This window comes from Pleurodeles waltl, chromosome 5 (assembly GCF_031143425.1).
Source record: "Pleurodeles waltl isolate 20211129_DDA chromosome 5, aPleWal1.hap1.20221129, whole genome shotgun sequence".
Classification (NCBI taxonomy): domain Eukaryota; kingdom Metazoa; phylum Chordata; class Amphibia; order Caudata; family Salamandridae; genus Pleurodeles; species Pleurodeles waltl.
The window spans coordinates 730,471,939-730,485,250 of NC_090444.1; positions in this window are offsets into that span (position 1 = coordinate 730,471,939).

Consider the following 13,312-nt stretch of genomic DNA (forward strand, 5'->3'; position numbering starts at 1 on the left):
TAGGCAGCAGCTCTTTATTAATGGGACTAGTGTAGAAGCCCTGAGGGATACAGGTGCCAGTGTCACAATGGTGACAGACAAACTGGTTTCCCCAGGACAATACCTGACTGGACAAACTTATCCAGTCACCAATGCTGACAATCAGACTAAAGTACATCCCATGGCTATGGTAACTTTAGAATGGGGAGGGGTCACTGGCCTGAAACAGGTGGTAGTCTCTTCTGCTATACCAGTTGAATGTCTGCTTGGAAATGATCTGGAGTCCTCAGCATGGGCTCACCATGCAGCCATGCTAGGTATCCCTGAACTGGTGTGTGTCAAGACAAGGGCACAGTGCAAGGCTCAGGGTGAAAAAGAGGTATTGGAGTCTGGAATAATGTCCCAACCCTCCAAGAGAAAAGGAAAGAAGACTGGGGAACCAGCTTCAGCACAGAAAAAGAACCTCTCTTCTCAGGACGAAGTTCTATCCCCTTAGGGAACTGAGCCTATAGAGTTGGAACCTTATCAGGTTGAGCTCTTGGGCCCAGGAGGACCCACAAGGGAACAACTGTGCAAGGGGCAAGAAACATGTCCCTTTCTTGAAGGCCTTAGGCAGCAGGCTGCTGAGGAAACAAAAGGAAATGTCAGTGGAACCCACAGGGTCTATTGGGAAGATGGACTCCTTTACACTGAGGCAAGAGATCCAAAACCTGGTGCCACTAGGAGAGTGCTAGTGCCTCAGGAGTTTAGGGAGTTCATTCTGACCTTAGCCCATGACATTCCACTTGCTGGGCATTTGGGACAAACCAAGACTTGGGAGAGGTTAGTCAACCATTTCTATTGGCCCAACATGTCCCAGAAAGTAAAGGAGTTTTGTGCCTCCTGTGCCACCTGTCAAGCTAGTGGTAAGACAGGTGGCCACCCAAAGGCCCCCCTCCTTCCACTTCCAGTGGTGAGGGTCCCCTTTGAAAGAGTGGGAGTGGATATGGTGGGTCCACTTGAACCTCCCACAGCCTCAGGGAATCATAATATCCTAGTAGTAGTGGATCATGCTACTAGGTACCCTGAAGCAATTCCCCTTAGGTCCACTACTGCCCTTGCATTAGCCAAAGCACTCAGTGGTATCTTTACCAGAGTGGGATTTCCTAAGGAGGTGGTTTCTGACAGAGGTACCAACTTCATGTCAGCGTACCTGAAACACATGTGGGATGAGTGTGGGGTAACTTACAAATTCACCACACCATGCCATCCACAAACCAATGGTCTTGTCGAAAGGTTTAACAAGACATTGAAGGGCATGATCATGGGGCTCCCTGAAAAGCTCAAAAGGAGATGGGATGTCCTCTTGCCATGTCTGCTTTTTGCCTACAGAGAGGTGCCTCAGAAGGGAGTAGGGTTTTCCTCCTTTGAACTTCTGTTTGGCCATCCTGTTAGGGGACCACTAGCTCTTGTGATAGAAAGCTGGGAGAGACCTCTTCATGAGCCTAAGCAATACTGTATATAGTCGACTATGTACTAGGCCTATGTTCCAGGATGGCAGAGTACATGGAAAAGGCAAGCAAAAACCTTGAGTCCAGCCAACAGCTCCAGAAGATGTGGTATGACCAAAAGGCTGCTATGGTTGAATTTCAGCCAGGGCAGAAAGTCTGGGCTCTGGAGCCTGTGGCTCCCAGGGCACTTCAGGACAAATGGAGTGGCCCTTACCCAGTACTAGAGAGGAAGAGTGAGGCCACCTCCCTGGTAAACCTAGGCACTAGCAGGACCCCCAAGAGGGTGATCCATGTTAATCGCCTGAAACTCTTCCATGACAGGGCAGATGTGAACCTGTTGATGGTTACAGATGAGCACCAGGAAGCAGAGAGTGAACCTCTCCCTGATCTCCTCTCCACTGACCCTAAAGATGGCACAGTAGATGAAGTGATCTACTCAGACATCCTCTCTGGCCAACAGCAAGCTGACTGCAGGCAAGTCCTCCAGCAGTTTGCTGAGCTCTTGTCCCTAACCCCTGGTCAGACACACCTGTGTACCCATGATGTGGACACAGGAGACAGCATGCCTCTCAAAAACAACATTTTTAGACAGTCTGATCAAGTTAAGGAAAGCATCAAAGTGGAAGTCCACAAGATGCTGGAATTGGGAGTCATTGAGCACTCTGACAGCCCCTGGGCTAGCCCAGTGGTCTTAGTCCCCAAACCTCACACAAAAGATGACAAGAGAGAGATGAGGTTCTGTGTGGACTACAGAGGACTTAATTTTGTCACCAAGACAGATGCCCATCCCATTCCAAGGGCAGATGAGTTGATAGACACATTGGGTGCTGCCAAATACTTAAGTACCTTTGACTTGACAGCAGGGTAATGGCAAATCAGAATGGCACCAGGAGCAAAAGAGAAAACAGCATTCTCTACACCTGATGGGCATGAACGGTTTACTGTGATACCCTTTGGCTTGAAGAATGCCCCTGCCACCTTCCAAAGGTTGGTGAATCAAGTCCTTGCTGGCTTGGAGTCTTTTAGTGCAGCTTATCTTGATGATATTGCTGTCTTTAGCTCCAACTGGCAGGATCACCTGGTCCACCTGAAGAAGGTTTTGCAGGCCCTGCAAGCAGTAGGCCTCTCTATCAAGGCATCTAAATGTCAGATAGGGCAGGGTACTGTGGTTTACTTGGGACTCCTTGTAGGTGGTGGCCAAGTTCAGCCACTCCAACCCAAGATCCAGACTATTCTGGACTGGGTAGCTCCAAAAACCCAGACTCAAGTCAGGGCATTCCTTGGCTTGACTGGATACTATAGGAGGTTTGTGAAGGGATATGGATCAATAGTGACACCCCTCACAGAACTTACCTCCAAGAAAATGCCCAAAAAGGTAAACTGGACTGTAGAGTTCCAACAGGCCTTTGACATCCTGAAACAAGCTATGTGCACAGCACCAGTTCGAAAAGCTCCAGATTACTCTAAGCAGTTCATTGTGCAGACAAATGCTTCTGAACATGGGATAGGAGCAGTCCTGTCCCAGACAAATGATGATGGCCTTGACCAGCCTGTTGCTTTTATTAGCAGGAGGTTGCTCCCCATGGAGCAGCATTGGAGTGCCATTGAGAGGGAGGCCTTTGCTGTGGTCTGGTCCCTGAAGAAGTTGAGACCATACCTCTTTGGTACTCACTTTGTAGTTCAGACTGACCACAGACCTCTCAGATGGCTCATGCAAATTAAAGGAGAAAACCCTAAACTGTTGAGGTGGTCCATATCCCTACAGGGAATGGACTTTATAGTGGAACACAGACCTGGGACTGCCCATCCCAATGCAGATGGCCTTTCCAGGTTCTTCCACTTAGAAAATGAAGACTCTCTTGGGAAAGGTAAGTCTCATCCTCTTTCATTTGGGGGGTTTGTGTAACGAACTGCCTCCTTGGCATGGTTACCCCCTGACTTTTTGCCTTTGATGATGCTAAGTTATGATTTGAAAGTGTGCTGGGACCCTGCTAACCAGGCCCCAGCACCAGTGTTCTTTCCCTAAAATGTACCTTTGTCTCCACAATTGGCACAACCCTGGCACTCAGGTAAGTCCCTTGTAACTGGAATCCCTGGTACCAAGGGCCCTGATGCCAGGGTAGATCTCTAAGGGCTGCAGCATGTCTTATGCCACCCTGGGGACCCCTCACTCAGCACATGCACACTGCTTCACAGCTTGTGTATGCTGATGGGGAGAAAATGACTAAGTCGACATGGCACTCCCCTCAGAGTGCCATGCCAACCTCACACTGCCTGTGGCATAGGTAAGTCACCCCTCTAGCAGGCCTTACAGCCCTAAGGCAGGGTGCACTATACCATAGGTGAGGGTACCAGTGCATGAGCATGGTACCCCTACAGTGTCTAAACAAAACCTTAGACATTGTAAGTGCAGGGTAGCCATAAGAGTATATGGTCTGGGAGTCTGTCAAACACAAACTCCACAGCACCATAATGGCTACACTGAATACTGGGAAGTTTGGTATCAAACTTCTCAGCGCAATAAATGCACACTGATGCCAGTGTGCAATTTATTATAAAGTACACACAGAGGGCATCTTAGAGATGCCCTCTGAAAACATACCCGACTTCCAGTGTGGGCTGACTAGTTTATGCCAGCCTGCCACACACCAGACATGTTGCTGGCCACATGGGAAGAGTGCCTTTGTCACTCTGTGGCCAGGAGCAAAGCCTGTGTCTGGGTGGAGGTGCTTCTCATCTCCCCCTGCAGGAACTGTAACACCTGGCGGTGAGCCTCAAGGGCTCACCCCCTTTGTTACAGCGCCACAGGGCATACCAGCTAGTGGAGATGCCCACCCCTCCGGCCACTGCCCCCACTTTTGGCGGCAAGGCTGGAGGAGATAATGAGAAAAACAAGGAGGAGTCACCCCCCCAGTCAGGACAGCCCCTAAGGTGTCCTGAGCTGAGGTGACTCTTACTTTTAGAAATCCTCCATCTTGTGGATGGAGGATTCCCCCAATAGGATTAGGGATGCGCCCCCTCCCCACAGGGAGGAGGCACAAAGAGGGTGTAGCCACCCTCAAGTACAGTAGCCATTGGCTACTGCCCTCCCAGACCTAAACACAACCCTTAAATTCAGTATTTAGGGGCCCCCAGAACCTAGGAAACTAGATTCCTGCAACCTAAAAAAGAAGAAGGACTGCTGACCTGAAGCTCTGCAGTGAAGACGGAGACAACAACTGCTTTGGCCCCAGACCTACTGGCCTGTCTCCCAACTTCGAAAAAAACTGCAACAGCGACGCATCCAACAGGGACTAGTGACCTCTGAAGCCTCAGAGGACTGCCCTGCACCCAAGGACCAAGAAACTCCCATGAACAGCGGCTCTGTTCAACAATCTGCAACTTTCTTGCAACAAAGAAACAACTTCAAGGACTTCACGTTTCCTGCCGGAAGCGTGAGACTTTCTACTCTGCACCCGACGCCCCCTGCTCGACCTGCGGAAAACCAACACTACAGGGAGGACTCCCTGGCGACTGCGAGCTCATGACTAGCCAGAGTTACCCCCCTGAGTCCCCAAAGCGACACCTGCAGAGGAAATCCAGAGGCTCCCCCTGACCGTGACGGCCTGTAACAAGGGACCCACGCCTGGAACCAACACTGAACCCGCAGCCCCCAAGACTGGAAGGAACTGAACTCCAGTGCACAAGTGACCCCCAGGCGACCCTCTACCTAGCCCAGGTGGTGGCTACCCCAAGGAGCCCCCCCTGTGCCTGCCTGCATCGTTGAAGAGACCCCCTGGTCTCCCCATTGCTTTCAATACAAACCTGACGCCTGTTTGCACTCTGCCCCCGGCCGCCCCTATGCCGCTAAGGGTGTACTTTCTGTGCCTGCTTGTGTGTCCCCCGGTGCCCTACAAGACCCCCCTCGTCTGCCCTCCGAGGACGCGGGTACTCACCTCCTGGCATACTGGAACCGGGGCACCCCTGTTCTCCGTTGAAGCCTATGTGTTTTGGGCACTTCTTTGACCTCTGTACCTGACCGGCCCTGAGCTGCTGGTGTGGTAACTTTGGGGTTGCCTTGAACCCCCAACAGTGGGCTACCTTGGACCCAACTTTGAACCCTGTAAGTGTTTACTTACCTGTGAACTTAACAATTACTTACCTTCCGCAGGAACTGTTGATTTTTGCACTGTGTCCACTTTTAAAATAGCTTATTGACATTTTTGTCAAAACTGTACATGCTATTGTGATTATTCAAAGTTCCTATAATGCCTGAGTGAAATACCTTTCATTTGAAGTATTACTTGTAAATCTTGAACCTGTGGTTCTTAAAATAAACTAAGAAAATATATTTTTCTATATAAAAACCTATTGGCCTGGAGTAAGTCTTTGAGTGTATGTTCCTCATTTATTGCCTGTGTGTGTACAACAAATACTTAACACTACCCTCTGATAAGCCTACTGCTCAACCACACTACCACAAAATAGAGCATTAGAATTATCTCTTTTTGCCACTATCTTACCTCTAAGGGGAACCCTTGGACTCTGTGCACACTATTTCTCACTTTGAAACAGTATATACAGAGCCAACTTCCTACAAGATGAAAATATTTTTGATGTTAATGAAAATTGCAGACACTTGGGATGAATTGAAACAACTGCAAGAAGGATGGATTAAAGTAGGTTGTGAAAATGTAACAGGATATTTATATTTCAGGAAATGGAAGACCGGTACTACCGGACAGTTTATTATCCCCAATGAAAAAACATTTCCATGGACCGACACATTTAGGAAGGGATACTCTGGTGAAGACCTTTAAACAACACCAGTTTAATCCCAGGTTTAAAGCACAAGCAGAAGAATTGTGTCATTGATATGTGACATGTCAACAGATGAATGTAGGCAAACACAAGTTACACTGAGTCACAAAGGAAAAACAGGTGGTCCATTTAACTGGATACTGATGGACCTCATCAAGATGCCTGTTTGTAATGGGCTGAGATATGTCCTGGTCACAGTGTAAATCTTATCAAGATGGTAAAGAGACAAAACAGTGGTTAATGCCTAATATTCGCACATCCGTACATAAGATGAATGACTAGTAAATTCCAAAATCGCTGAAGTTCTTGTGGGTGCTGAACCTGCTAGTAATACCCAACCACCACGGGTATTTGGTGCACTGATCAAAAAAGATTTTGAACTGTGCTGGAAAGTATTTTGAAAAATAATACCAGGGCACTCCAGAAAGCAGTCCGAACAAACTATTCCAAAGTGGAAATAAGAGTCAAAAGTTCAATCAAGGTTGTTTTCCAAACTGGGTAGGCTTTAATTCCTTGTGAGATTATACATTCCACAAACAGCCAACACGTGTTTCGTCCAAAGGACTTTTTCAAGGCTGTGAAATAGCAAATCAAACATTGGATGTGGTGGTGCAGAAATAGAACAGAGTAATGAAGAGTTAGAGATACTCTAAAAGAGAAGAAAGGAAAAGTGAGTTGGAAAATGAAAGAAGAAGAAATTGATAATGGGAGGGATAATTAAATGAGTAACCAGGGGCAGGTAGAGATATAAATTACTAGTCATTCATCTTATGTACGGATGTGCGAATATTAGGCATTAACCACTGGTTTGTCTCTTTACAATTGTCTCCATGCTGTTCGGCACTCTGTACACCTGACTCTGTAATTATTGGTATACTTATTGTACATTACTGTGAATATATTGCAGTACTCTTTGTTCCATATGGCAACTTTCGATGACAATAGAGATATCCTTTTAGAAGAATTATTTCAATCTGGTACCCGACATGCACCATCTAACCCACAAAATCCAACTCAAGAAGGTTTGAGAGTGAAATTCGTAAAACTCGAACGACTGAAAAAACATGAACTTTCACGATGGTGGGATTACACTATCCTTCAAAGATATATGGACAACAAACAAATACCTAGGGGCTTGAGGGTCATTCTATTCTGCTCCTTTGATGATCTTAGTCCAGATCTTCTTAAAGAATGGGAGCAACTCCTGGTAACATCATCATTGTGTATGATGGACATTCTCATCAGAGACGCTAAAACCAAAAGGGACAAACTTTTACAGGATATAGCTATGGTAGAAAAAGAGATTAACGACATAAACTTACCCGAAACAAAAGCCAAGAACTTTAATATACTAAAAGATGTTATTCAAAAACATGAAGTATTCATAAAATATAAAAAACTTTGAGAACTTAGAAGAGATGACAATGACTACAGAAACGGCAGAGTCTTTACGTTTGCACGAAAATATGACAATTTAAAACCAGATAGAGGCGAGGAGCTTTTACATAAAGAACATGCACACTCAACTGCCTCAACTAGCAATACAGATCTTTCCAATATCTCCAGCAGTGTAAGTGAAGATGTTAGGGACCTTGCACAACAACCTTCATCCAGTATCTCCCACAGATCACCTTTTTTTTGGAACTGGAGAGATACCGCAAGGGTCAAAGACAAACTCACAGAAGAGAGGAGGCATACGGAAGGCCACCAGATGGGGAAAAAACGCAAACTCAGACACAGGCAAGAAACTAGAGGGGGTCATTACAAGATCAACAACACGCAATCTGCAACACTGACTTGTAACTCTATTTCTTCAACATATATTCACAATGAAATTTCTAATGTTAATATATCTAAAGTTACTTTGAAGACTGAACAAATAAACATACTTAGAAAAGGTCTAGGCTTTGTTCCAACTTCTTTACCTGATTTCACGCAATTACATGTAAGTCTCTTTAAGTTCATACGTAAATGCAAATTGTTCAAATATTTTCAAGGTAAAGATACCCCAATTGAAACCGCAACTACCCTTTGTACCGCATCATGTTCCATGTCTATCAGAGATATTAAGGATGTCCAAACCTTACTTTCCATTGGTCAAACGGAAGGCTGCCTTCTGACATTAACGGAGATTTTGACTGTCCTCGAAGTGACTCCGAATGTAAAGGCACCTAGTGGCTTAAAAACTGTTTCAAAATTTACACCTATTATACCATCGGATAATATGATAGATGTTTTTTATAATAAACCCACTGCTGACCTTTTCTCTCTGGAAGACCAATGCCACACAGGCCGTAACACCATTATGCATAACATTACCAAAGCAGAAAGACAGGCATTACACTCATTAACTAAACTAGAGAATGTCATCATCAAAGAGGCTGATAAAGGAGGGAACATTGTCACCAACAGAGCAGACTAAGGGGGCGGAGCCAAGATGGCGGCCGGAGCGGACGCTTGATTGTGAGTTTCGCACCGGACCCGGAGAAAATATCCTGTTGTAGCACTGGCTGCGTTCCGGAGCCCGAGGAAGTGCTGCTGGAGGTTGGCCAGCAGCTTCAGAGCCGATCGGTATGCTTTATGGAATGCGATTGTGGTCGGCGGATCGCGAGCGTGACTCCGCTGCAGTGACAGTGACTGTATTGAGACCCGGCCCTGCTTGAGGTGTATGTCCCCAGCGTGTGGATCGATAGAGGCGTCACTCCTGCAGAGGCAACGGCATGCAAGTAAACACAGACTTCCAATATAAGAGGGGCCCCTGCAGTAATATCCCCCCTGAGCAAGGACTCAAAATCTTGGAAGCGTGCGCATAGAGGACAGCGGGTGGGCATTGCCCTACCCCCGGAGTGCGCAGGCCTGCTACTCGGAGGTGATCTAGGGGGTGTATAGGCACGGCAATGTTGCGGCCTGCCAGTGCACAGTGGTTCTTACCGCAGGCTGGACGATATCGAGTCAAGAGGACGGCGGAGGACCGCTGACTCTTCTTGTGCCACGCTGGAACGGAAGCAATGCCATCGGACAGACGTTGAGCCTCCGGCGCTGAGTACTTGGACTACGCTTGGATCAGGCCTTGAATATCCAAGTTTGGGATCAGCATTCTCGGAGGGTTCGGCGGCACCTGTAGTGAGCGGCAGTGCAACGCTTACCCCCCAAGGCAACCTGCTTAAGAAAAACAATGAGCAGCTAACCCCCCACACCCCCCATCAGTACAACTGGACAATTGCCGGGGTCGCAGGGGTGACATACACACAGGGTCTAAAGCTGGGCTTCCTGTGACCACTCCCGATGGAGTGATGTAACTTTGGCGACCAGCGTGTTGTGTCGGAGCCGGTAGAAATCGCGATGCCGGTGTCCAGAAGGGCCCACGTAGGTGCAGAGAACGAGAGGGTTGGGAGCTGGAAGGCAGAAGCAAATGGAATTAATAGGAGACGAGCCAATCCTGACATCGAAAAGAGAGGTGACCTACACATAGGAGGTGGCAGATTGGACCTTTGTGCGCATCAGTTAATCGATAGAAGAAAACAATTAGATCTTCTATTCACGTATACCATAATTGCCTGAACTGTAACCCCTTCTCGCGCTGTGGGCCGCAGTGTTCGGAGACACTTGGCAGTTCGCCACTCATTGTCAGCCCTGCACTTCCTGCGGGGGTCTCCCGGGGACCTGGGTACTGCGAGCAGTCTGGACAGCTGTCCTAGGGCTTAGGAACGGCCATTGTGTGCTCGCCCTCTTCTTCATCAGAGTTCTTCCAAATTCAGAAATGATGGGCAAACCTAAAACTTCCAAAACTCCTGGGTCTGACCTTGATCACCAATTGAAAGAAGGAGGAGCACTGGAAACTTTGGCACAACTAGATGCTACACTTAAATTGCACTCCACTCAATTTGATGAAGTCCTCCAAGCCATCCTGGACACTAAAACATCATTGGAGACTCAGATCGACACAATCGCTACAGAAGTCCATCTACTTGGGTAGATTATCGTAATTTGACCGCATGAGTGGAGGAAACGGAGTCCTCGTTGGCAGCTCTTCGCCCCACAGTGCAAGATCAGCAGTCTCAAATGGCACAAATACAACTAGACATGACTGCCCTACACAAGCGAGTGGAAGATGCTGAAGGTAGATCTCTCCTCAACAACATTAGACTAGTAGGGTTTCCGGAACACATTGAATCACCAAACACAGAACTTTTTGTGGAGCAATGGCTGAATAACAATGTTCTAGATGGTAAACCTACACCATTAATTTCTGTGGAAAGAGTGCAGACCTCCTCGTCCAGGAGCGACCCCACGCCACATAATTGCGTGGCTTTTGAATTTCCGCGATAGAGATTTGATATTACAACGCTCCTGCTCACATGGCCCCTGGCCCTATGAGAATGCTGAAATCTCAGCATACCCTGACTTTACTGCTGAAGTGCAATCACAACGAAATTCCTTCACCAAAGTGAAACAACGCCTGCGTGCACTGAATTATAAATATGCGCTACTGTTTCCAGCTAAATTGCGAGCGATTGATGGGTAGGCCACACGATTGTTCCACTCACCAGAGGATACGTGGACTTGGTTACACGCAAAGGGCCTAATGCACTCCGTCTCAGATCATCTAGAGGATACCGCCTGGCTGACCCCAAATAATAAACGGCGTAGGTGGAAATCGAGTAAGGCTAGACCGTCTCGAGACCAGGCGGTTAAAGAACAGGCAAAAGTAATACAGGAGACAGCACAATTATCCAATAATTCCTTCTTTGCCTTGGCAGAGGGTTTTCAGGTCCCTTCCGACTCGGACACCGGAACCCCATCGCCCTCCAAGAGCTCACTGGAAGATGAGGCCCCCCTGATAACCCCACGGCTAGCTGATGATCTTTGACAGAGGACAGGTTGAACATCATTGCACTGGTTGTGTACTGTATACTTCCCTGCCACGGAACTATATATTATTGACCTACACGATCCCTCAGGGCTCCGGATGCGGCTGAACTATGTCACTCCGGGGCTCATGGTGTGCCCACCTGCATCACTTATGGCACCTGTAACCCCCCCCCAAACACAGGGGTCACTGCATGTGGAATTTTCACTGAAGAGATATGTATATCATATAGTTCTATAGTTATTAGTCATTTCTTTGTGGGGATGTGGCATGATACCTGTTGTGGTACAGGCCTGGGTTCGGGGAGTTGTTCCAATATTTGTTGTAGTTAGTATATACTTGGTGTTCAAACAAAGATGGTTGAATCCCAATTCTTGGTGATCAGAATGGGGGAGGAGCTGGAATCGTAGCATTTTTAGTCTTGTATTATAATGGCTATAGAATACAATATGTTAACCTGGAACATCCGTGGCATGGGTAATCCCGTTAAAAGATACAGAATGTACTCCTATCTTAGAAGACACCATATACATATCGCATGTCTACAAGAGACACATTTGACTCAGGGGAATTGCTTAAATTACATCGTCTATGGAAAGGTCAGATATATGGTACTGGTTATTCGGCATATGCTAGGGGCACATTAATTTGGTTGGCACCAGAGGTCCCATTTACTAAAGTTCGGATGCATGTTGATTGTAATGGGAGATATGTTCTCTTAAAGGGTCATCTCGATGGGCATCCCATTTTACTGAATTCTATATATGGCCCCAATACCATGCAGGGACTGTTTTTAAATTAAATGACTCCCACCCTGCTACAAGCCCCCGATACTCCTAGATTCTGGGGAGGTGACTTTAACTGTATTCAGAATACCTTCCTAGATCGATCGATCCCTCCGCTACCGAACACCCCTGGTCTGCAGACCAACAAACGTTTTCAACAGTGGTCACAAACAATGCATCTACATGATATCTGGCACTCACAACACCCCGACGATAGGGAATATTCCTATTACGCGCCAGGCTACCACACACATACTAGGCTAGATTATATTTTCTGTGATTCATCTATGTGATCTTATATCCGTAGCTCTGAATATTTAGGTAAGACTTGGTCTGATCATAACCCTCTCAAGGTGACGTTCAAATGGGGGCGGCCCAGATCGAAAATTCATATGTGGAGACTGTAGGTGGCAGCGCTACAAACATACCATATAAAACCCAGTTGGGCACCACTCTAACAGAATATTTTCAACATAATGACGGCTCTGTGGGGGATTCTAGAATAGAATGGGATGCAATGAAGGTAGTGATACGAGGCCATTGCATGACCGCATCCTGGGGGGTGAAATCTGCCCTTGGACGCAGTATAGGGATGCTTGAACAAGAGATACGTCAACTAGAGAAGGCAGCTATTATAGATCCCTTAGCTCAACAGCGGTTGTCTGGCCAACGTCGCCAACACCGAGAGGAGTCGGACGGGCTAGGTAAATTAGACTATAAAGCTTATTCACTTCAACAACACAAGGAGGGAGATAAACCGCAACACATATTAGCTTGGTTGCTGTGTTCCGAAATACCACGAACATTGATGGGTGCGATCCGCAATGAGGAGGGCGTAGTAGTTAATACTCAGGAGGTGATTAATAAGGCCTTTGTCCATTAGTATAAAACATTATGGGGGTCATTCCGACCCCGGCGGTCAAGGACCGCCGGGGCCGGGGATGCGGGAGCACCGCCAACAGGCTGGCGGTGCTCCTCAGGACATTCTGACCGCGGCGGTTCAGCCGCGGTCAGAACAGGAAAACCGGCGGTCTCCCGCCGGTTTTCCGCTGTCCTGCAGAATCCTCCATGGCGACGCAGCTTGCTGCGCCGCCATGGGGATTCTGACACCCCATACCGCCATCCTGTTCCTGGCGGGTCGCCCGCCAGGAACAGGATGGCGGTATGGGGTGTTGTGGGGCCCCCGTAAGAGGGCCCCACTATGTATTTCAGTGTCTGCTTTGCAGACACTGAAATACGCGACGGGTGCCACTGCACCCGTCGCACATACCCACTCCGCCGGCTCCATTCGGAGCCGGCTTCCTCGTGGGGAGGGGTTTCCCTCTGGGCTGGCGGGCAGCCTTCTGGCGGTCGCCCGCCAGCCCAGCGGGAAAGCCAGAATGGCCTCC